The 26,223-nt window shown below is 38.9% G+C and overlaps 1 pseudogene; it reads right to left on the reverse strand.

Moving 5' to 3' along the window:
- On the reverse strand, positions 1-25,390 carry LOC125085093 (zinc finger protein 33B-like; annotated as a pseudogene).
- Positions 25,391-26,223: the final 833 nt, after the last annotated feature.

Consider the following 26,223-nt stretch of genomic DNA (forward strand, 5'->3'; position numbering starts at 1 on the left):
ATGAAATAATACATCTCTTACACACTGGTGACAGAAATATAAAATGGAACAAACACTTCAGAAAAGTCTGACATCACGTATGCTAATCCTACAATCCGAGAAACTTTACTTCTAAGTATTTAGCCAAGGGAAATAAAAACAGGCCTACATTAAAATGCACATGAAGTTCACTGCAGCTATGTTCATAACAATAAAAAACTGGAAAGGGAATGGATAAACAGAACCGTAGTACTAAACATACAAGAAAATACGACTTAATCAAAAAATGAAGGTGTTACTGACAGATACTAAAACATGGATGCATCTCAAAATCAGGCTGAATGAAAGACAGACAAGGAAGAGGACATAGTGTGTATCTCTATTTATGTGAAATGGTATTTTAAAAAATCAGTCTAACCTAGTTACAGAAGGCAAATCACTGGTTGCCAGAGGGCAGGAGAGAGGGAGGGGGAAGTCCTAGGAATGAGAAACCTTTCTGGGTAATGGGTGTGTCTTAACTGTAGGAGTCAGACATATGAGTATACTCTTATTAAACCTCAAGTTGGTTACTTAAATAGGGTATATTTAACCATATTTCAATTACTGCCCCGAGTTGATTTTTAAAAATTTGGAAGCACTATTATTTTAATAACAAAAATCTTAAAATTCTGAAAATCATAAACAGGAAAAGAGACAATATCATTATGGTCATATATTAAGCTTTATTAAAGTGAATCAACTAAAGCTAAATATATCAGTATGTATAAATATCAAAACCATGCATTTGAAGACAAAAATAAGTTGCAAAACATGAGTTCCCACTGATATACTGGCAAAACAACGTTACGCACACACACACACACAAACACACACAGAGAAATATATGTAAAATATTACTGTAAAACTAGTAAGACCTGAGATCAATACTAACCAAATTCAGAAAAGTGCTGAAGGTGGTAGGAGTTATAGGATATGGAATGGATTTGAGGATGGTATGCAGATACTTCAACTATTCTTGTACTACATTACTTCCAACCTGCGGCAGACACACCAATGGTTAAGATATGCCTCATAATTAGATACATATATGAAATATTTCACTAAAACACCACCAAGTTTCTCTCCCTGGAAAGGCGGGCTATCACTGGGTCAACAGGCCTGAATTCAATAAAGTTAAGCCATGAGGAGCTTCCTGTAAATTTCAGTTGGAACACAAAAGTCCCGGCACTCTAGGCAGTACTCTACTTTTATTAACACACTCAATGTTACTTCTGGTTCCTGAACCCAAGAAGAGGAAGCAGACGCATCCTCAACTGTCCCTGGCTGATGGCAGTGTACATTCTGATTTGGCTCTAGTCCATGAGGAGAACCCCTAGAGTAGATTCCAGGATGAACCAGATCAAGCATTATTTGCAGAAGTATCAGCATAGGTTGGGGACAGACTAATCAAAAACCCTCTGACAGGGGGATGGAGTGACATATGTCTCTCCAAAAGTGAAATCGGGGTCTGAGAAGAATATTCAGTTTATCTGTTCTTTTCAAAAAGCTTCACATTCCACAGTTAATGTTTTTATAAATGTCTATATATTCAGTTTTATTTCTATTAAAAAATTTGAGATCAGAGATAATATAGCTAAAGGAAAATTTCTGTCCGTATTTCCTAAAGACATACTTCCTTCAATACAATCTTCAGATATAAGAAAGTCCAAATTTTGTTAAAGCGTGCACACTCAAAACATCTTTATGATGTCTTCCGATATCAATTGTCTTGCTCAACTAATGGTATTTCTCGATAAAGGCTGAACCACATTTGTGCATTCTTTGGGTATCTTCCCTATTATTTCCCTGACATACATTGAGTACAACTTGTGTATAAAGGTCTCAAAAATATGCAGGATGTTGACACTTTTCCCCCAAGTGTGGTATGATTGTTACTTAAGTCCAAATTCTGGAAGAATATTTTCACATGTTTGACAGGATTATCTCCTACAGTAAGTTCCTTATTTAATAAGTTATACTTCATAATAAAATAATTCCCCATATTTCCTACATGCATTAATAGGGTTTCTTCTACAGTCATTTTTAGTTGTCTTATTTCAACAGGTTTTCAGACATTCAACAAATTCAGAGTATTTTTCCATTAAGAGTATTCTCTTGTTTACTTTGGAAGATGACTTAGGGTAAAAATTTGCCATTCTTTACATTCATAGGGGTCATGTCCTTTGTGAATTTTCTGTGGTATTTTGAGGTATGAATCACAAGAGAAAGATTTCTCTCACTGCTGTATTTATAAATTTTCTTCCCCTGTGTATAACCTTGGATGTACTGTGATAACTGATTGCTTGGAGGTTTTCTCACTCTCAATACATTCATAGGGTTTCTCTCTTATGTGTCTTCTCTGATGTACTTTGAGGCCTGAGTTGCAACTGAAGGTTTTCCCACAATGATTACATTCATAGGGTTTCTCTCCTGTATGTGTTCTCTGATGCTTAGTGAGATCTGACTTATGATAGAAGGACTTCCCACATGCATTACACTTATAAGGTTTCTCCCCTGTGTGTATTCTCTAATGTACTGTGAGAACTTATTTCTCAGAAAATGACTTCCCACACTGATTACATCCATAGGGCTTCTCACCTCATGTGAGTTCTCTGATGTGATCTGAGGACTGAGCTGCAAGTGAAGGTTTTCCCACACTGAGTACAGTGGTATGATTTCTCCCCTCTGTGTGTTCGTTTATGTATTGTAAAGTCTGATTTATGGCAAAAGGTCTTCCCACATTTTTTACATACATAGGGTTTCTCTCCTGTGTGAGTTCTCTGGTGTACTGTCAGGTATGAATTCCTAGAGAAGAACTTCCCACATTCTTTACATTCATTGGGTTTCTCACCTGTGTGAGTTCTGTGGTGTTTAGTGAGGTCTGATTTATTGTAGAAGGTTTTTCCACATTTATTACACTTATAAGGTTTTTCCCCTGTGTATCCCCTGAGGTATTGTGAGGACTGATTTCTCAGAGAAGGATTTCCCACACTCACTACAGTCATATGGCTTCTCCTTTGTGTGAGTTCTCTTATGTACTTTTAGACCAGAGTTGCGACTAAAGGTTTTCCCTCACTGATTACATCCATAAGGCTTTCCCCTTAAATGAGTTTTCTCATGTTTAGTGACATCTGACTTGTGACAAAAGGCTTTCCCGCATATCTCACATTCATAGGGCTTCTCCCCTGTGTGAGTTCTCAGATGTACTCTAAGGTAGGAGTTTCTAGAGAAGAATTTCCCACACTGATTACACTCATAGGGTTTCTCGCCTGTGTGTGTTTTCTGATGTATTGTGAGGACTGAGTTACTTACGAAGGTTTTTCCACATTGATTACATTCATATGGCTTCTCCCCTGTGTGAATTCTCTGGTATACTGTGAGATATGACTTATGGTAGAAGCTTCTTCTACATTCCTTACATTCATAGGGTTTCTCTCCTGTGTGAGTTCTCTGATGAATTATGAGGTATGAACTTCTAGAGAAGCATTTCCCACACTCCTTACATTCATAAGGTTTCTCTCCTGTGTGGACTCGCTGATGTAAAGTGAGGAGAGATTTGCGAGATAAACATTTCCCACATTCCTTACATTCATAGGGTTTCTCTTTTGTATGTATTTTCTGATGTTTGGTGAGTTTTGACTTTTTGCAGAATGTTTTTCCACATTCATTACATTCATAGACTTTGTCTCCTATGTGTGTTCTCTGAGTTATATTAAGAAATGACTTCTCCCAAAAGGGTTCTCCCAAGTTGTTTTCAAATATTCTCTCTCCTGTGCCAAGAAAGTCTGATTTCCCATTGAAATTATCCACTCTTTCGATATACTCATAACCTTTCACCTCTAAATGAACTATGTGTTCCAAGAGAGATGATTTCTCAAAAGTTTTAACATATTCTTGAAACTCATAAAGATTTTCTGTTCTTTGTGCCATCTTACTGACCATGAGGGTTGAATTACTACAGAATGTTTTATCAGATTCATTATGTTCACAAGGACTCTGTCCTATGTAAGCTTGGTTATATGGGATGACAACTGCCGTCTCATGGAAAGCTTTCCCACATTCCTTGTATTCCTTATTGCTTTCAATAAAGGATTGCTCTATATTTTTAGTTCTCTGATATGGGATTAAATCTTCATTATGACTGAGGTATTTTCCATTTTGAATGAATTCACAAGGTTTCTTTCCCATTTGAGTTTGTTCATGGTTAATATGAAGGAACAATTTTCCGTATGTATTGAGGCCAACAGCCTTCTTACTTAAATAGTTTTTCTTATTAATAATTAATTCTGAAATACATTTCAAATTCATACCACATGAGTCACACCTACACGGTATTTTTATGGAAGGAACTGTGTCTGTGCTGAAATTAAAAATGCTTCCTAATACATTACCTCTGTGCACAGTCAGTGTTTTGTTGTTGATAAATGGAGCTTGCCAGAGACATCTGTCCTGGGTTTCTTGAGTCTCTTCTGCTTGGCTATCAACTTTGCAGACTTCTAAAGATGAGAAAGACAAACAAACCATAAGCCATGAATCGTATCTTAATTATGATGAAATTACACTTAAAACAAATGCCCTTCTACATCACTGACTTAGTTTTGTGAAATAAGAGCGATCCAAACAGTCATATTGCCCCATCTGTTTGGATTAGAAAAACAAAACCTGAAAGGGTAGAAAAGGGGATTAAAACCTTAGAACACACACATCTACGTTTGGCAATTTACAAAAACATACTTTAAGACTTAATATATACATTACAAATAAATATAAAGCATGGTGAAGAAAAGACTTTGAAAAAAAAAAAAAAAAGGCTCATCTAGAAAGGGGAAATGCAGAGAACTAGAGAGGCCATGAAACTTAGTAGATAAGAGTGCCCTAAAGAAATAGAGGAACGATTTGATATCGTTCAGAAGGATCAGACTTTATATAATTTTCCTCTCATACTTACATTAGTGCACCTAAATTCTTTCTAAACTTTACATGTTTCCAGTTTCATTCTCCCCCCTTTAAAATTACTTCTGTTTTGTTATATATACATTAATTTAGTATATTGTTAATACCAAATTAAATTTCTGGAAGCACTGATTTCTTTGTGCCTATGAAGAGAGTCCTGTAGTTTCTAATTTTCCTTCTATTCATGTTACTTATAAAAAATACAAATGTCTACCAGGAAAAGTAAAATTAAAAAGATGAGGAAGAAGACTGAAAGACAATCAAATCCTTCCGTTGTTTTTAGTTGTGGTATATTCAAGCTTATTTGGTCAGATATCCTACCACCAAATGCTAATTTCTCCCCACTGTAAACTTGCTCTGACATATTATTAGTAAGAATTTTTCTTTTACACCCAGATTTCTACATTTCTTGGTTTTATGTGTATTTATAACCATGGAAGACCTGACCCCAAACACTCAATGATATATTTATTCACCCTAAGAATTCTCAGCTATACTTCACATATTACCTTCTTGCTCAGTACATACAATGTAACAATGATGACCCTGTTTAAAAACCTCTTCAAAGCCCATTGTCTCCAAGCGCCATTAAAGGAAACATATTGCAGTTATAATGCTTGGGTGGAGGGGGAACTTGTCCTCAACTACATACATATTGGGTATTCAAGCGATCACTTCACTAATCCATAATAAGTGTCTTCTTTGTAAAAATGCCAGACTATTAATTTGTCAAAAATCATTCAAGTTCAAGCAAGACTTTTCAACTCAGCTGGCTTACATTCCCATTTTGGACTTGCTCAGAACTTCGCTCTTTAGGAAAATGACACTGTCTCATAATAAGTCTTCACAAACACTTCAAGTCCTACTTATACATCAATTTAAAAAATTAATCGCATTCTATACATCTCATTCTATCAGAATGTTGGCTAATACTCCCTTGAAACATAAACATACCCTGTTAATGGCCGAAATTTGAAATACTCAGTAATCTTTTGTCTTTTTCCAACTACGATCTACGGTGTGGCAAGTATTTATATCTGATTCCCTCTGAACACACCTGAGTGATTATGAAAGTCATGGTCCTTAACAAGTGGTGTGCTTTTTCAAAATAAAGTTCAAGTTTTCTACAAATCTGTAATTTTGAACAAGAACCTACAGGTTTATAACCCAACATGTCCATTTAGAAATTAATTCCTTGTAGTGTTTTCTGAATATAAAGGCTCTCTCACTCATCATGAGGCACAGTTAATGAATTAAGTAATGATCCAATAGCCACTATATGTTATGTAACAAAGTAAGATATGCTCTCTTTGAAGAAATTATAATCCAGAGAATAGCTTCTTCATTCAACATCCATACACTACCAGGAATCAGATTCTATAGTAGATAATGTAAATTAAAGGAGTGAAGGAACATTTTAAAAGCTGTGGAAAGCTGAGCTTAAATTTGAAAATGTGCTTAAAACCAATGATAATGATATTAAGAACAAGAAAAGTTAACAGAAAACTAACCATTACCGTGAGCCAAGCACTGTTCCATGTACTTTTCATGTATTAACTCACAAAAATCCCCAAGTATGTTAGGAATGAAATGTAGACTTATATGGCAGGACAGCATATCTGAGGGGAATCCTAAAAAAAAGGATTAGCACCAGTTCTGTGCCACATAGAGGAAACGTAGCCGTATTTAAGGGTGACTGGGGCACCTGGGTGGCTCGGTGGGTGGTTATGTGTCTGACTCCTGGATTTCAGCTCAGATTGTGATCTCAGGGTTGTGAGATCGAGTCCTGTGTAGGGCTCCATGCTCAGCACAGAGTTGGTTTTTGTTTTTGTTTTTTAAGATTTTATGTATTTATTTGACAGAGAAAGAGAGAGGGAACACAAGCAGGGGAAGAGGGAGAGGGAGAAGCAGGCTCCCTGCTGAGCAGGGAGCCCAACTCAGGGCTCGATACCAGGACACTGGGTCATGACCTGAGCTGAAGGCAGACGCCCAATGACTGAGTCACCCAGGCGCCCCTCAGCACAGTCTGCTTGAGATACTTTCTTTCCCTCTTCTGCTGGCCCTCCCCCAACTCATGTGTGCTCGCTCTAAATAAATAAATAAAATCTTTTTTTTCAAAGGGTAAAAAAGATTAAGGGTCATTAAATGAGAAAAACATAAATTTGCTATATTATGTATTGGGCAAAATACAACTCAAGATATTAACATGATAAATTAGATGCCTTGGCGGGCAAAGTCTAACTGCATTTAGGAATCAGAAGAAAGAGTAAAACAGTATGCCCAAGTGTTCTGGGTGGTATCAGCACAAACTGAGAATATAAAAAGAATTTTTTTAAAGTTTACGAAAATATAACAATAGTGATCTAACATTAGTAAGAAAGGAAGACAGAAAAATGACACGACAGAAGAACACAGTTACAAGAGACGACTCACAGGACGTAACAAACGAAGTGGGGAAAATTTATGATTTGTAAATGCTGACTGTGATATTACTTCTTCCCACACTGAAGGGATCAGGATATCCTGTATCTTCTGTATACAGACAGGTATAACACTGAATGTCAAGTGGGCAAAAGATGCTAAAAATATAAATATGTAGTTAGCAGAATAAATGAAAACCTATTATCTTAGCTATATGAAGGTATTATTTTATTTCAAAGATCCAATTTGACAATTTGTACTTTAACAAGTAAATGTAGTCTGTCTCTATTTATGGTGATTCCTGAAATATATCAAGTCATCTCTCACATTTTACTTGGTACTTTATATTTGTCACAATTTTACTACCTAGAATTCTACTGTACTTTTCTTCCTTCTTTTTGAAATAATTTCTTATCTTTTCCATTTTTTCTTCCTTACCACTTTAAAAGTTATACACACTGTTTCTCAGCTTTAAGGGGCTATCCATCACATCATACCATGAATATTTAACTTAAAATCTAGAATAATTCAATATCTTAGATCTCCCTTTCTGAAGAACAGAAGCATCAAACTCAATTTGATCACCTCTCACCTCATTTATATACAGTTAGTTCTTTGTGTATGTTTTTTTTGGCCCTACATATTAGTATCATAATTACTTTACACATCCATTTGTTCAGAATCACCTCTGTGTTTTGTCATGACTTATCACTTGCCACTCCTCTCAAGCATTCTTTTGGGTTTCATTTCCTTTTCTTGTAGTATGTCCATTAGAATTTTACAATGAAATTACATAATTAAAGGTATAGCTTCTATAATTTATTTCATTACCAACGCAAATTTAATGATACTCTGAAACGAACTCTCCTGTTGACTACACCTCAGTTAGTGTCCTCTGAGCCCTATTCTCAACTAGGCCTTGACTAGGTCTTCCAGGTCTATCCGGGCTGAGCTCAGTTTCAGCAAGAACCCTTTTAAGTCAGTCTAGTGACAGTCCCTTCTCCCTTGATATCTGATCAAGTTCCTTATACCCTGTCCCTGATGGGTTAATGCCTGATCTGCATTCAGCAAGAATCCCCCTACTATTGGTGTTTCTCTTAGTAATCTTCTATCCAGTGGTTCCCCCCACCCTGCCTGTTGGCTGTACGTCCCTAGCTGTCTTAGCAGTATGTGGAGTTGAGCTCAGTTTTACTGAAACTTCTCACCTCCTATTCCAACAGTTACTGAATAAAATCTGTATCTATCACTGTTAACTGGTGGCTGGCTTTATTTCTCATTGAAGCAGCATGAGCTCAGCTGACTGCTGGAAGAGAAACAGGAGTAAAGAAATAAACCCTCTGTGACACAGGCTTGGATGGGCAGCCAAAAGCTGAAAACGGAGCACAGACACTGAGGAAATTCTGACATGACAGACCCAAGAACTAGGGAACAGTATCAAATATAGCCACACATAAGGAACTGGAGTCCCAGGAAAAAATTAAGAATGAAATACATCAAACCACTTATTTAGGAAACCGAGAAGACAAGGAAAATAACCAGGAAACCCACCCCCCCACACACTAAAAAAAACAAATCAAAGGTAAATCTGGAGACAACAGAGTTGAACAGCTGAAAACCAAAGATGAAAAGAAAATCTTGACGGCAACAAGAGAAAACAGAATATTAAATACGGAAAAACAGAGATTTAAAAATCAGAGAAGGTAGTTTGTAACTTAGAAGACAGTGAAGTGAATCAACTATGGACAGAAAAGTGTCGATCCAGATTTCCGTACCGACAGAAAACATCTTGCACAATGAAGACCTGTAAGCAGAAAGAGCTGCTGCCTTGTGGGGTTTGAAGTAAAATATCACACAGAAAGGGAGGACGAACAGAAGCATATTATTATAACACTGTAAGCCTCTTATAAAATAGCAATGACGTCATTTGAAATCAGACTGTGACAGACTGAAGGTATCGTATTCCATAGGCATCCACTTAGTGGTTAAAATATTCCCATTAAAAAATGAGAGATTTTCACATTAGTTAAAAAAGACCCAACTATATATTATCTATAGGAAACCCACTCTAAATATAAATAGATTAAAAGTAAGAAGATGGAAAAAGATACACCACATAGACATTACAAGAAAGCTGAAGGGACTATTTATGTTTTTTTCTTTTTTTGCCTCCAGGGCTTCTGACAATAAACCGTGGGTTCCCATGACTAGCCATCTCACCTCAGACTAGTAATTCACTAGAACACCTCAAAAAAACCCCAAAAACTATTCACTTATATATTGCTAATTTATTTTATTTTTAAAGATTTTATTTATTTATCTGAGAGAAAAACACAGTGAGAGAGGGAAACAAGTAGTGGGATTGAGAGAGAGAGAAGCAGGCTTCCCTCCCAGTGGAGAGCCCGATGCAGAGTTCGGCCATGACCTGGCCAAAGGCAGACGCTTAACGACTGAGCCACCCTGGCGCCCCTTATATTACCAATTTATTATAAAGGATTCAATTCTGGAGCAGCCAAAGAGAAGAGATATATAGGCAAGGATTGGGGATGTGTGTGGTATGTGGAACTCCCACACCCTCTCTGGGGCACACCACTCGAAGCTTCCTGAACTCTGTTGTTTAGAGGCTCCTAGAGAGGTTTCATTACCTAGGCTTGAGTGATTAAGTCACTGGCTACTGGTGTGATGGCCACCCCCGCCCCACCTGAAGTGATCTAGCGGCCCCCAGCCACCAGTTATTTCAGTATACAAAAGACACTCTTTTCATGCCAGAGATTCCAAGGGTTTTAGGAGCTATGTGCCAGGAACCACAGGCAAAGAGCCAAAAACTTTTTTGTGTGTGTGTTCTATTACAGTCTCTTTCACTACTAAAAACTGCAATGGACCCCCATTTTTTGGTAATGACACTCAAATTTTGCAGCATGGCCTAGAACTTCAAGATCAAGTTTCTGCTGGTGTCTCCAACTTTATTTCATGCCACTGCTCACTGTGCTCGTCATGATAGAAACACACTAGCCATCTTGCTATTGATTGAATTAGTCAAGGGTGCTCCTGCCCAGGGCGTTCCAACCTCTCTCACAGATCTTTGCTGTCAAGATTTTTCATATAATCTAGGTCCTTTCCAGATACAATCTTGAGGAAACTACCCCTGGCCACTTGGCTGAAACAGTCTACTTATCCCCAATACCCTCTATCACTATCATCTTATCTTCTGGTCTTTAAAACCCTTCATAGCATTTAGCATGACCTGAAATTATAGGATTAATTTATTCACATCCTTTCTTTCTCTGTGGTCCTTATCTCTACACCTCCCTCCTGAATGGAAGCCCAAAAAAGGGAGAGTCCTTGACTTTCTTGTTCATTGATGTATACCCTGAGCTTTTAGAAGGGCATTAGTTAAATGCTGGTTTTTTTATATGGAGCAGTGATTCTTTTTTAGGAAAACACACATTACGTTATAAAAGAAGTCACCGTATTTGTATACCTTCTCTCCTCAATACCTTCTCTCCTCTCCGTTTGTTTTTAGCCTCCTCTTATCTATATAGATATATACCCTTTCTGTGTTGTCTAGATTTGCAACTCGTACAATCTGTCACCTAGCTCCCACATTTGTTTTAAAATCAGTTCTTTGGGGGGTGTCAGGGTGGCACAGTCGGCTGACTGTCTGACTCTTGGATTGAGCTCTGGTCGTGATCTCGGGGTTGTGGGTAGAGTCCCTCGTCGGGCTCCATGATCAACACAGAGTCTGCCTGTTTCTCTCTCTCTCTCCCTACCGTGTTCACGCTCTCTCCTTCTTAAACAGGTAAGACTTTAATAAAAAAAACTAAAAAACAACATAAAATTAGTTCTTCAGTTAAATTCCGAGTCTACTACCAGTCTTTTTACCGTGCTTTTTTATGTCACTCCCTGGTTACCTGATACTCATTCTCTAACAGAGGCCTCTAGGAACAAAGATCCTAGAGTTCTTGTCTATTCAGAAAAGACCTGCTGTCTTTGTTGAAGAGTATCTTCTTAACTGGGTGTAATACTCTCAATGTGACACCTTGAGGATTTTGTAGAAACTGCTCTACAGACTCCGAGCTACAGATTTTACTATGGAAAAGTCCAAGACTATTTGGCCTTTCTCTGATATTGGCTGGTTGTCAAAATAACTGTTTTTGAAATCTAGTCCCTTTATCACAATATATCCTAATGTTGCTAAGGACTGGCTCTTTTACACAGATTCAATCACAAATCTCTTCCCCCACAAAAAGTATTCTTGAAATATTTTAAACATTTGTTCTATTTTTTTTCCTCTTTCTTTTGGGGAGTGAATTCTATGTATGGTATGTATGTGAACTCTCTTTTTAATGTAATCTTCAAACTTTATTTCGTTTTCTTCTTGCTTACATCTATTCTTTCTTTCTGAACAAGTTTTTTTTAAAGATTTTACTTATTCATTTAAGAGAGAGAGACACAGCGAGAGAGGGAACACAAGCAGGGGGAGTGGGAGAGGGAGAAGCAGGCCTCCCGCCAAGCAGGGAGCCCAATGCAGGGCTCGATCCCAGGACCCTGGAATCATGACCTGAGCTGAAGGCAGACGCTTAATGACTGAGCCACCCGGGCGGTCCTGAACAGATTTTTGACAGTATGTATTCATCCTTGGGATTCTTCCAATTTGCTTTCTTTACTGTAATTTTATTTTCTGTTCTCTTTTCTCAGTTTGACACCCTGCCATGTGTTTGCTATTCCCTTATGAATATCTTTCTTAAATACCTGTATCACAGAGATAATTAATTCAATTAGTTCACCCTTTGGAAACTCATGATTTAATATTTGGTCACATAATTTACCTACTTTATGACTACTTTGATCAGATGACAATTCTATCACCAACTAGCTTTCTTCCTGATACTTTTCACCCCTTTTTTCTTATAATAATTTTGCAGGCATTTTGTGCTGGTTCCTTTTCCATTACTTGGGCTCAAAGGATGTGAGCTTTTCAAGGAACAGCACACTGCAAAAGGTTTACCTGGGAGAGGGAACAGAGTCATCCCTTAGGCTAGAGGGGTAATTCATTATGAACAAGTGCTCTGCACATGTGTAGGTCTCAGTTTACAGATCAACCAGGATGTGCCTGCCTTCCTCGTGGGAGTAGCCTCCCCAATGGCTTGCTCTCTTGGTCATCACAGAGTCAGCTCACTGGGGCTGGCATTGCTGCAGCTCCAAATCGAGGAAAACTGAGTGTTGCGCTCACTTCACAGAAACAAGCCCAAGAGGCTGAACTGGGCCCATGGAGGCTCCGACTTCCCCAGCATCTGCCTAGACCAACTGTCTGATGCAATCCAGGAAAGAAAGGTAGTTAAAACTCTACAGAACAATTTCATCTGAGAGAGAGGAACAAGACAAAAGATAGTATCCTTTTCCCTTCCACCTTTCTGACCAGCTGCTCTGGCACACAGTGGTTCAGTGAGACTCGGAACATGTCCTGCTAGTCTGAGCAATCAGATGTGCTAATTACAGAGCTACAGTTAACGAGGTAATCACCCTCCTGAGCCTTCCCCTCCTCCTAACCAGCCTTGCCGTCCCCCATGCTTCCCTCACTTTTGTAGGTCTGCAAATCCCGACCAACCGTTGTCAAGTAAGTTTTTGCATCAAATTCTGTGTCAGAGGAGTACCCACTAAGATGGCATGTAAGATTATTTCTGAACATTTAGTGTCTATGAGGTGGTTTTCCCTCATGTACAGTCTCTCTTGCACCATCATGGAAACAGAGGGCTACTGAAAAGTGTGGTTTGTGCTTCTAAACTCCAGTATGTCTCCTTTGCAGAATGAAACTGTCTCCAAGGGAGCTCAGCTATCTAGTTCATGGCACTGTTGTTCATGGAAGTTTTAGGTGTGGATGTGCTCTGTTCATGAAAAGCGCACTGCCAGACCCCGTGCGCATCAGAAATGCTTTTGTTTTCTACCCACCTACTAACATACACACGTTCCTTGATCCCGTCATCAGCTCTGCTGCAGGTACACTTACAGTGATTTGGGATTTCAGATATCCACCAGTGTCATATAATGAAGCTTGTCTTGCTCACTTCCCTTAGTGCTTCTGGATGATTTGCAGACAAAGGCGAAAATGCTGACTTTATGCATTCTTCTTCAAGAAGTTCATTTTGTCTTTGAAAACCGTCTTAACTTGGCTACAGGACACCATATTCTCTGTTTCCACCTTATCTCTAGACTGTTCCTTCTGTCTTCTTTGCTGAGTCCTCTCATTTTCATGACTTCTAAACATTAGTGTCCCAGGGGACAGCTTTCATACCTCTCAAATTTGTTCATTCTTACTTCTAAGGAGAGGTGGTTACCTGATCCCTTAGCTTCAAATACTAAATTCAAAAACTTTAAATACTACCATAAGTTATTAATTTCCAAGTATCTCCAACCTGGGGTCTTCCCTATATCACCTCTGCTCATACAACCAAATGCTTATTCCCATGTAAACCTGTGCATTTTATAATCATTTCATTCAAGTTGATATCATCAAAATGCCTTCCTGAATGCCCTCCTTTTCTCAAGTATTACATTTCATTATTTCAATTTATAACTTCCTTGCTATTTTATGGACATACTATGTATATAGTATGTGTATGTGTGTACATATTATGTATACTATGACATATTATGCACATAGTATGTGTATGTGTGTTTATTTCTTTTCTTTCCCTATCAGAATGTAAGCTCCAGGGCGCCTGGGTGGCTCAGTGGGTTAAAGCCGCTGCCTTCGGCTCAGGTCATGATCTCAGGGTCCTGGGATCGAGTCCCGCATCGGGCTCTCTGCTCAGCAGGGAGCCTGCTTCCCTCTCTCTCTCTCTCTCTCTCTCTGCCTGCCTCTCCATCTACTTGTGATCTCTCTGTCAAATAAATAAAATCTTTAAAAAATAAATAAATAAATGTTTAAAAAAAAAAAAAAAAAAAAAAAGAATGTAAGCTCCATGAAGTCAGGAACAAATTCAGTTTGATCATGTGTTTCAGCACCTAAAACTTGAGTGAGGCACAGCAGGTACTCAGTATTTGTTAAATGTGAAAATGAACATATAAGCAAGCACCTGAGAATAAAAACAAGTCATACCATGTCACCTAGTGTCCATCTGTTTAATACATACTAACTTACCTGGGTAGCTCTGACCTGGGGACTCTTCCTCTAGCATCCATGGCTGCTTTCCTTGCTCCAACCTCAGGATAACTTCTGGTTTAGGGATGCAACACCCTGTAATTGGGAAATGACATGGGAAATGGGAGAGGCTCATGGGCTTCAGGGCCCTTGAAGAAGACAGAAGATGAAGCTTCAGGGGCCAATTACAACACTTCATTCTTTACAGTGCTTCAACAATCCTTCTGCTTAATACTTGAAATCTCAAACCTAAATATCATTAAACTCAACAAAGCTTCTACAGGTGTCAAACCAAGAAAGAAAGTGCATACTAGGAGTCTACATGGGAAACAATCCTTACCCACTGAGACAAGGTGGCTATAGTTCTCCAGCATCACCTCCCTGTACAGGGTCCTCTGAGCAGGGTCCAGATGCTGCCACTCCTCCTGGGTAAAGCCCACAGTCACATCCGCAAATGATAAGGATTCCTGAAACAGCACATTTGTGTTCAAATGTAAGTAATCACAATTGGAAGACATGGAAAAGCTGTCGAAGAACTGTTACGGAATTCACTATTCACAATTAGAAAATGTGTTCTGGCGTGTCTACCTTTGTACTTGGTTGGAGGAGAAAGCATGACAGACATTCCTCACCAGTGTGATAAGTTACTGGAGTCCCACCATGTGCCTACATGCCATAAAGAACTCTCCTACCTTGAGAATCTGAAAACCAATAAAACCATGTCACTGTTCTCAAGGAGCATATAATCTGACAGACACAAGCATGAAGCATCCAACTACCATGTAGCATAAAATCCTACTACAGTAAAAACAGGTGCAAAGTAGAGTGAGATTACAGAGGGGAGAAAAGTTCTATTCCTGCTATTAGGGTGGGTTTCACTGATAACATAGTATCATTCATGAACCTGGGCCAAGAGCATAACCATGTACACTTCTAAAATATGTAGTTAAGGGGCACCAGTTGGTTAAATGTTTGCCTTTGGCTCAGATCATGATTTCAGGGTCCTGGGATGGAGCCCCATGTCAGGCTCCCTGCTCAGTGGGGAGTCTGCTTCTCCCTCTCCCGCTATGTGTGTGTGTTCTCTCTCTCTGTCAAAGTAATAAATAAAATCTTTTTTAAAAATGTAGTTAAAGGAGTAAGTGAACACACAGGAAAGGACTGCTGGGACTATGTTCACATAAAGAGGTACAGTCGTCTTCAGGGAAAATGTTATTTAATAATTCTGAACATAACTCCTGTAGGACAGGGTGCCCAAAATGTTTGGTTACTGTTCCATCTAGGAAACCCTTTTCTTTCTTTCTTTCTTTTTTTTTTTTTCTTTTTTTTTTTTTTTTTTTAGGAAACCCTTTTCTATAAACAGTAAACTTACGATGTCAATTTATATATTAAATTGCATTATTGTTATTTTTCCTAAGTCACTTTTATTTTTTTCAAATGAATATATTTGGCATTTAACATTGTGTAACTCTGATAGGCTTATATACTATAATGATTGCCAATGTAGCTGTATTTATCACATTACATAATTGCAGTACATTAGTGTGTATCTCCATTTCATTGTATACTAGATTTCTTCATTCTTCTTTTTATGGATTACAATAAATCTAGGGAGATACCCAAGTATTTTCTTCCCATAACTGAATTGACTGTCTTATACAGTTCAAAGGTTTTATACCACCCATTTATGAAATGACCTCTGTGGAAAATATAGCAAGAAGAAACAGAGACATATTCCCAGGTTATCAAAACAAATAGCTAATCAATGTTCATGTCATACACTAAAAATTGGTTAATAGGAAAAACAAGACTATTTTCCAGAAACGTATAAGGTATTATTGAGAAAAAAACCAAAAACAAAAACAAAGAATACCTAAATAAAGGAATACACTATATTCATGGCTTGGACAATTTAATATTACAAAAATATCTCATTTCTCCACAAATTGGCCTATAAATTCAAGACAATCAGAATTAAAAGCTTAGCAGATATTTTTGTGGAAACTGGTAAGTTTACTCTCAAACTTACATAGAAACTTGAATGGCCAAGATAACCAAAGCTACCTTGGAAAACAGGATGGATAAACTCACACTAATTATGGTAGGCAGAATCTAAGATGACCTCCAATGGATCCAACAACGTGAGGTAAACTCCTCTTAAATGGAAGAGACTTAAGTCCCTGTAATTGTGATACATTCTACAGCAAAACAGATTTTGCAAGTATAAATAAGATCCTTTAATCAGTTGACTTTGGTCTAAAAGGAAGATTTACTTGGGTGGGCCTGACCTAATCATGTGAGTCTTTTATTTATTTATCTTTAATATTTTATTTATTTATTTGAGAGAGAGAGTGAGAGAGAGAGAAAGCGAGCATGAGCACACGAGCAGGGTGAGGGGCAGAGGGAGAAGCAGGCTCCCTGCCATGCAAGCCCAACATGGGACTTGATCCCAGGACCCCGGGATTATGACCTGAGCCGAAGGCAGACACTTAACCAACTGAACCACCCAGGCATCCCTCATGTGAGTCTTTTAAAGAACGTAAAATATCAGAGACCCTTCTTCTGACCTCAAAGAAGAAGCAAGCTACTGTGAATCCTACAGCTGTCCAGAAATAAATTCTGCCACATATGTACAGATGGGAACCCAACCAAGCCTTAGATAAGGAGTCCCAAGAAACACCTTGATTGCAGCATTAATGCCTAAGAAACCTAGCTAACCTACTCCTAACTCATTCTCGTCTATACATCAGGACAACTGCAAATGGACTGGTCAAGCTTAAATGTAAAAAAATAATAATAATAAAAAGTAAGAGCTATGTAAGTACTAGAAGAAAATATGGGTGAGTTCCCCCATAACTTAAGAAAGAATAAAACTTACCTAACTATGACTAAAAATTCAGATGCAGAGCTCACATAGTTCAGTCACTAGAGCATCAGACTTTTAAAAATCCAGATGCATTAAAAAAAAAATACTGACAGACCCGATTACATAAAATCATAAACAACCAACCAACCAAGTCCTCTACAAAATAAAAGAAAAACCAAAATCAAAAGAAAAATGACAACCCAGAATTAAGTATCTGCAACTTACATGAAAGGTTAGGGTCCCTATATAAAGAATTTCTAAAAAGGAAAAAACCAATAACCCTCGAAATATGGGCAAGAACTGTGAAGAGAAAACGCACAGGAAGAGAAATGCAAATGGTACTACACTTAGAAGATCAAGCTTACCCTTTAAAAAGAAAAATATAAATAAAAAGTATACTGAACTATTTCACTCCTATTGGACTGGCAGAAATCCAAAAGAATAACCACACATACTTAATTTGTTATATGCATGAAAGCATCCTCATATCCTGTTCAAAATACAAAAAAGATTAACCACCATTAAGTGAAATATGGCAATAGTTAGCTAAATTATACGTGAATTTACCATTTAACACAGAAATCCCACTTCTGGGGACCAACCATAAGGTCACACTGATCAAAGAAAGAAGAGGTTATATCACTATTTATATTTGCAAAAGACTAAAAAAACCCAAATATTGATTACTAAGGAACTTGTGGAATGTGTTATGTTATACTCACACCATGAAGTGCTAAGCAACTGGAAAAGGAACTGAGGAGTATCTCTTTGTGGCACTACAGAGTGAACTCCATAATACACTATTAAATGACAAAACAAAGTTTAAGTTAGGGGCACCTCAATGGCTCAAATGGTTAAGTGTCTGCCTTCAGGTCCTGGGATCCAGCCAGCGTCAGCATCTGGCTGCCGGCTCACCTGCTTCTCCTTCTCCCTCTGCCTCCCCCACTGCTCAGGCTCTCTCTCTGTATTCTCTGTCTCAAATGAATAAATAAAATCTTAAAAAAACAAACAAACAAACAAAAAAAACACACAAAAACCCCCAAAACAACAACAAAAAAAGAACTGGGCGCCTCGGTGGCTCAGTCGTTAAGTGTCTGCCTTCAGCTTGGGTCGTGGTCCTGGGATCAAACCCGGCATCAGGCTCCCCACTCTGCAGGAAACCTGCTTCTCCCTCTCCCATTCCCCCTGCTTGTGTTCCCTCTCTCACTGTCTGTCAATTAATTGATTCTTTAAAAAAAAAAACAACCCACAAAGTTTAAGTGAAAAAATAAAGTACAATGTGACAAACAAGATCTACATATGAGCCTTCTTATATTAAAAGTAACAAAATGAGAATCACTATATTGCACATCTAAAATTAAAATGAAATTGTATGTTGATTTCACTGGAATTAAAATAAAACTTAGGGGTGCCTGGGTGGCTCAGTGGTTAGTTAAAGCCTCTGCCTCCGTGGTCCCAGAGTGGTCCCAGAGTCCCCACATCCGGCTCTCTGCTCAGCAGGGGGCCTGCATCCCCACTCCCCTCTGTCTGCCTCTCTGCCTACTTGTGATCTCTGTCTGTCAAATAAATAAATAAAAATATTAAAAAAAAAATAAGTAAAATAAAAAATAAAAAATAAAAAAAATGGCTACCCACATTAGGTAAGGGCAGGAGTAGGATAAGGGGACAGAGAGAGGCCAGACTGATCTCTGAATCTACTTTGCTAAATTTATATTCACAGTCCATCTTTAGAAAAATTTAAATATTTTTAATACTTATACAAAAACAATAATCAAAATGAAAACAAAACCCTAAAAACAAAGAGCAAATGAAAGAAATCAATCGAATTGTGTCTCAATTTGATGGTATACCTCAGAGAGGTTTTTTAAGACACAGGAATGTGACTGTGTCACAACGGGAATACACTGAAGGATAAAAGAACTAAAACAAACAAAACAAAACAAAACAAAACACCCACCAAAAAACCAAAACAAAACCATGGAAAAAAGATTTACAAGTCTGACCACATCAAAATGTAAAACTTTCATATTACCAATGATACCACAAAGTGAAAAAATAAGACAAACTCTGGAGAACATATTTACAATGAATAGAACAAAGATTACTATACAACACTCATAAAGGATATTTATCAATCAGTAAGAAATACAGAACAAAATTAACGGAAAAGTTGTAAAAATATACAAAACATATAAATCAACATTTCACAGAAGAAAAGTGAAAGGCCCAATCTTATCCAAAATCAGAGAAATACAAATCAAAACAATGAGGTTTTCATCATCCATCAGACTGGCCATAATTTTGAAATAACGGTATCAACTGTCAACAAGGAGACAAAGAAAGCTGTCCTGTCATCTAACAGCCGGTGGGAGTCGTATGGTCACTTAGACCAATTTGGCAGCATAAAGTGACACTGGAAATGCTTAGTCTATCTGACCCAACAATATTTATCATGTGTGTACACTACAGAATACTTGAAATGCTTGATCTTATACAGGGAGAGAAAAATGTAAAAGATGGTCACTGCACAATTATTCATAATAATGATAAACAGAAATGACATAAGAAACAGAAAACTAAAATGTACGCTGTCATAACAGAATATTAAAAGGAATGACGTAACCAATTTGGATAGATCTTAAACACAATATTAAATTCTAAACACAGGGCCACCTGCGTGGCTCAGTTGGTTAAGCTTCCAGCACTCGATTTCAGCTCAGGTCACGATTTCGGGGTCGTGAGATCCAGCCCCATGTCGGGGTCAGCAAGAAATCTGCTTGAGATTCTTCTTTTCCCTGCCCCTCCTGCTTGTGTGTGCTCTTTCTCGCTCTCGCTCTTTCTCAAATAAATAAATAAATCTTAAAAAAAAAAAAAAAGCAGCCAAAACAATCCTGACAAGTTTGTCAAGAAGAATTTGTTCAGTAGAACAAACTGGAGAACTCACATTCCTGACTTCAAACTTGCTATAAAGCTATGGTATCAAACACAAGGAACCAGCATGATAATATCCACATATGGATATTATCATATCCACAAATGAACAGAAGTGGGAGTCCAGAAACAAACCCATACACCTATGGTCAACTGACACTCAACAAGGGTGCCGAGATCATTCAATGAGAGAAAAAAAAAGTCTTTTCAACAAATGGTATTGGAACTGAATATCCACATGCAAATGAATGAAAATGGACCCCTTCCTCATATCATATACAAAAATTAACTCAAAATAGATCAAAGACCTAAATGTGAGACTAGAAACAGTAAGACTCTTAGGAAAAATACAGGAGTGAATCTTCATGATCTTAGAATGACAACAGATTCTTAGATACGACCTCAAAGGCAAACACAACAAAGGAAAAGAGATAAAAAAGACTTTACCAAATTAAAACCTTTTGTGAATCAAAGGATATACTTTCAAGAGAATGAAGAGACAACTCACAGAACAGGAAGAAATATTTGAAAATCACATATGTGATAGAAATCTATTACCCAAAATACTCTTCAATAAATCCAATTTAAAAATAGGCCAAGGATTTGAATGGACATGTCTGTGAAGCAGATATACAAATATCCAACAAGCACACAAAAAGGTACTCGTTAGACATTAGGGAAAAGCAAATCAAAGCCACAATGAGATGCTACTTCATACCCACTACGATGGCTAAAATAAGACAACAAGTGCTGTCAATAATGAGGGGAAATGAACTCTCATGCATTGCTGATGGAAATATAAAATTGTGCATACGTTGTGAAAAACAGGTAGTTCCGCGGTAATTTAAAACTACAACTAATGCATGATCCAGCATTTTCACTTCTCAGTAAATACCCAGAAGAACCAAAGACATGTATTCTACCAAAATTTGCACATGAATGTTCAGAGCGGCACTATTCACAACAGCGGTAAAGCAGAAACAAGCCAGACATCTGTTAACCAGTAAGTGGATGAACAGAACTCAGGTCCATCTACACAGTGGAATATTCTTCAATGATAAAAAGAAATGAAGTCTTGGTAAAAAGGTACACTTAGCTATAAAATAAAGGTCTGAGGATCTCATGTATAACACAGTGACTACAGTTGATATCACAATTAAAATCTGTTGACTGCAGAGCTTAAATACTCTCACCAAAAAAAACCCCCAAAAACAAAGAAAGAAAGAAATATGTGAGGTGATGGATGTGTTAGATTAGATGGGAGGAATCCTCTCACAATGTATACGAATATCAAAATCATCACAATGTTCACTACATACCTTATAGCTTTGTCAAATATAACTTAATAAAGCCATAAAAGAAAAACAATGAAGTCTGTAACATGCTCCAATATGATGAAGTTTAAAAACATTACACTAGGTGAAGGAAGACACACACAAAATATACATTTTGTATGACTATACTCATACAAAAGATCCAGAAGATCCAAGTCCATACTGACAGAAAGCAGATTAGTGGTTACCAGGGTCTGAGAATTTTGGAGTTATTTTAAGGACATGCGGTCAATTTATTCTATAAAAATTCGAGGTTTTATAAAGGGAAAACAAAAACAAACCAAGACCAGGGGAAATCTCTCTACATGCGCTTTAGTAATATGTTCTCCTAAAATACCTCATTAACTGGGTTCTGCTTGGTAATCTGTCTTTTGCTTCCACTGAAGAATAATTATAGGCATTTAGTTTGTGGTTTGCTACAAGAAGGTTGTTCATCATTTATATAAGGAGAAACAGAAGTTTTTTATTCAGCTCTTGATGCCAGAAAGTCTTTAGGCTCCAAAAGGAATAGGGATGCTCTATGCATGTTTTTGGGGGGGCGGGCTGGGGAGGAAGTGTGGGCGGAGTCATGGCTAAAAGTCTGAAATATTTGCAAGTTTGATAAATATCTAACTTTATATGGTGTGTGTGTGTGTGTGTGTGCCAACTTTGCCCTATTGATCTGCTGATCCAATGCTACTGGTCTACACACCTCAACATCACCTGCAACCTTGTTCAAAACGAAATTCTCAGGCCCCACTCTATGGTTTAAAACACTTCCCAGTTTTGATCTGATGTACACTAAAGTCTGAGAACCACTGTGTCAGGCCGTTTCCCTCAGGTTCATTTTATCTACTTCTACTTTTCTATTTTAAACATGAGTCATTATCCTCATAAGTTCCATTATAAAACAAAGCAGAAAATGACTTCAATAACTCACACAGGACTTCTTCATATTTTGCCGGTCTCCCTTGGAAAAATGTAGAAATCTCGGAAGGCAGAGCTGGGATAGAGAAAGAGGAATGAAGTCTTTAGAGGTACAGACTGCCCTACAGTTCCCGGACTTGCCTTCTTAAAAAGCTGCAAACATCACCTGGGTGAGATACCCCTCTGTGGGAGAATATCCTTTTCACCTCGCAGAAGGGGCAGGAAAGGACATAGGATAAACCACCCACACGACTACATATGACTGTGATTTGGCCATGCAGAGCTTGGGTGTGCAATTTTTCATTGGGTGAATGGAACTATTGTCTAGGACATTTTTAAACAATGTCTGTACCCCTTTGTTCTGTTTCAAAGAAATTTTAACAATGAGAAAAATTGGTTAAGCAAATTATAATACGCTAGATGAAGGAACACTAAACCTTCAGCAAAGGTTGTACAACAGAAGTTGTTACATGTGTATTTCCTTGTTTACTCAAGTTAGAGAAGGCAACCAAAGCTAAGAAAAAAAGGATGGAGGCACTTTCAAGTGAGTGTACCTTTTATTTTTCTAAAGCATATGCAGTTTCTCAAATGGCTATCTTTTTTTAAACCAGTGGTGATGTGGTCAGCACAGGACTGGGGTAGGAAAGCTCAACGTTTCCTCTGGGTTCTGCCCCAACACAAAGACAGGGAAATTCACTTACATTTTCAGCACCAATTTCTTCTCAACTTTCAAGAAGAAAAATAAGTAACTCTCCTTGTACTGCTGTCTTGTAAAGAACTCAACAGCACATTTTTAAATGCCAGATTCATTGTGTGAGCAGAGCTCAGAATCTGGGAAGAGGGAGTAAAAAACAAAGAGTAGGGGTTGAACTGGGATTGGTGAGACAAAACTGACTCGCATCTAGTTTTAAGGCCCTTTCCCGCTAATCCCTGGAATGCCTCCAGTGCAGTTCTATTTCCCAGGTCACCTAACCATCCTTCACTCCTTCCAGCCCAGCTGCCCTGGTCCAGGCTTCTCTCCATTAGGCAGCCTGGGAGCTTCTGAATGGGGCAATATTCTCAAATCTCACTTGTTCTGAACACACCTGTGAAAACCTAGGATCTGCTCCTCTCTGGGAACTACACTCTGCTCAAAACTCACTCAAGAGGTGCCTAGGTGGTTTGGTCGGATAAGCAAACGACTCGATCTCAGCTCAGGTCTTGATCTCAGGGTCATGAGCTCAGCCCTGCAGTGAGCCTACTTAAAAAAAAAAAAAAAAAAAAGGAAGAAGAAAAGAAAAGAAAAAGGAAAAGAAAAAAGAAAAAACCTCAAATAGTTGGAGGGTTCTCTCCAACTAACATAGAGACTCCTCCTTCTTACTTCACAAGATGTGCTTTTCTAACATAGATGAGAAAGGCAGCTGAGGGGCAAATTCATTTTAGCTGGAATTGTCACCCAGGCCCACAGTTCCAAAGTATTTGTTATTCCATAGACTCTCAGGTCAGACCTTCCATAAACTCAAATCAAGGCTGCTGAGAACTGTTACAAACCTAACTTGGATACAATTATACCGTCTCTATCAGAGGCTTTGAAGACATCTAGAAATCCCATACACAAAGCTACTACACGGTTAAGATTCAATGGTTCAGATCATTTCTTCACACGCCTAATTATTTCTGCTAAGTGCTCTGCAGGATGCCATGCTGGTTTTTATAACCAAGACGGAAGCTGCAAAGACCATGTCATTTGGAGAAACACCTAAAATTGTCTTCTTGGGCGGCTGGGTGGCTCAGATGGTTAAGCATCTGCGTTCTGCTCAAGTCATAGTCACAGGGGCCTGGGATCCACCCCCTGCATCAGGCTCCCCACTGGGTGCAGAGCCTCCTTCTCCTTCTGCTAGTCCCTCCGCTTGTGCTCTCTGGCTATCACTCTATCAAATAAAATCTTGAATGAATAAATGAATGAATGAATTTTTTAAAAAATGTCTTCTAGTGGAGCGCCTGGCTGGCTCAATAGGTTAAGAACTGCCTTCAGCTCAGATCATGATCTTGGGGTCCTGGGATCGAGTCCTCCGGTTGGGGGTGGGGGTGGTCCCTGCTCAGCAGGGAGTCTGAGTCTCCTTCTTCCTCTCTCCCTCACCCCGATCATGCTCCCTTTCTCCCCCTCTCTCAAATAAAATCTTTAAAAAACAAAATAATAAATTGCCTTCTAGTTTATCTGCTAGTGTTGTGACATAGGGTATATAACATTCCTCTCCACCTCAGTTTTATAATTTGTTATGGCAGAGAGAGCTATACCGACCTAAGTGAGAGGTTGAAAGCATAATGCAAAGAGTGATAAGAATAATTCTATTAACAGCAACTAATATTTACAGCGAGGCACTGAGCTATGTTATTTAATCTTCTGAACCCCACGAGACAAGTGTTATTAATATTCTCAGTTTTACAGACGTGAAGTCTCACGCAGGTTTACCGTTCGCAGATGATACTTTGATAGTTCAGCCCACCACGAATCAAAGCATCTGCTCAATTCCCGCCGCTCTACGACCGAGCGCACCCAACGCGCATGCGCACCGGTCACTCCCCCCTCCTCTCCCCCGCCTCCCTCTTCACCCCACACCACGCCCCCCGCTGCTGCACAAACCACGCCGGCAGATCAACGCGGAGTCTGCAACTTCCCGAGGTGCCGAATCCCCGCCTTCCTGCCTTCCAAGCCGACCTTTCCCCTAGTAAAGAGTCTCCCGTCTCGTGATCCCTCCACCCGACCGAGGCCTCCTCGTACCCAGTCTCTCCAGAACAGCAGCCAAGGGTCCCGCCGGGGTCCAAGGGCCTCTTCCCTACAGCGGAGCACCGTCGCCCACAACCGCGTCCTGGCGCCACGCAGGAACCCTCTCGGATCTCCCCATCCTTCTCGCCTCGCACACCCTCCCGCTCCGGCTGCACGAGCTCGGAGAACGGCATGCAGACCGCCAGACGCCTGGAGGTTCCGGACCGTCTCCCACAGAAAGCAGGAACATTTGGAAGCACCTGCGAGGTCTTGCGCATGCGCAGAAGGAGCCGCAGGCTACTAACTCCCATAACCGCGTGCGGCGGGCTCACAAACTTCCGGACTTCCATTCCCATAACCCTGCTCGCCCGGGATTTGAGAATTTCGGAAACGTTCTCTCTTCAGCAATTCAGAGACAGTGGCATGGGGGTTGTTGCTTCTGTATGCAGCACCAATTTTTTTCAATACCTCAAAGAAATAGTATCACAAACACTTTGCTTTCTGAACGCCAAGCGACCAAAGGAGGCAAAAATGTAAATCAACGTGCCTTATGGATCTAAGTAGAAAGGGTCGCTTACGTACTAGAAATACAAAATAAACCACTGTGGATTTGAGAAACAAGAACTCTCATTCATGGGGACACCTGGGTGGCTCAGTTGGTCAAACACCTGCCTTTGGCTCAGGTAGGGATCTCGGAGTCCTGGGATCGAACCCCATGTCAGGCTCCCTGGTTAGCAGGGAGTCTGCTTCTCCCTCTGCCTCCCCAATACTCGGGCTCATGTGCACGCGCTCTCTTTCAAATAAATAAATAAAATCTTAAAAAAAAAAACCCACACACACCTCTTATTCATTACTGGTGTGAATGCAAAATAATACAAACATTTTGGAAAACAGTTTTACAATTTCTTATAAA

This window comes from Lutra lutra, chromosome 14, assembly GCF_902655055.1.
Source record: "Lutra lutra chromosome 14, mLutLut1.2, whole genome shotgun sequence".
NCBI lineage: Eukaryota > Metazoa > Chordata > Mammalia > Carnivora > Mustelidae > Lutra > Lutra lutra.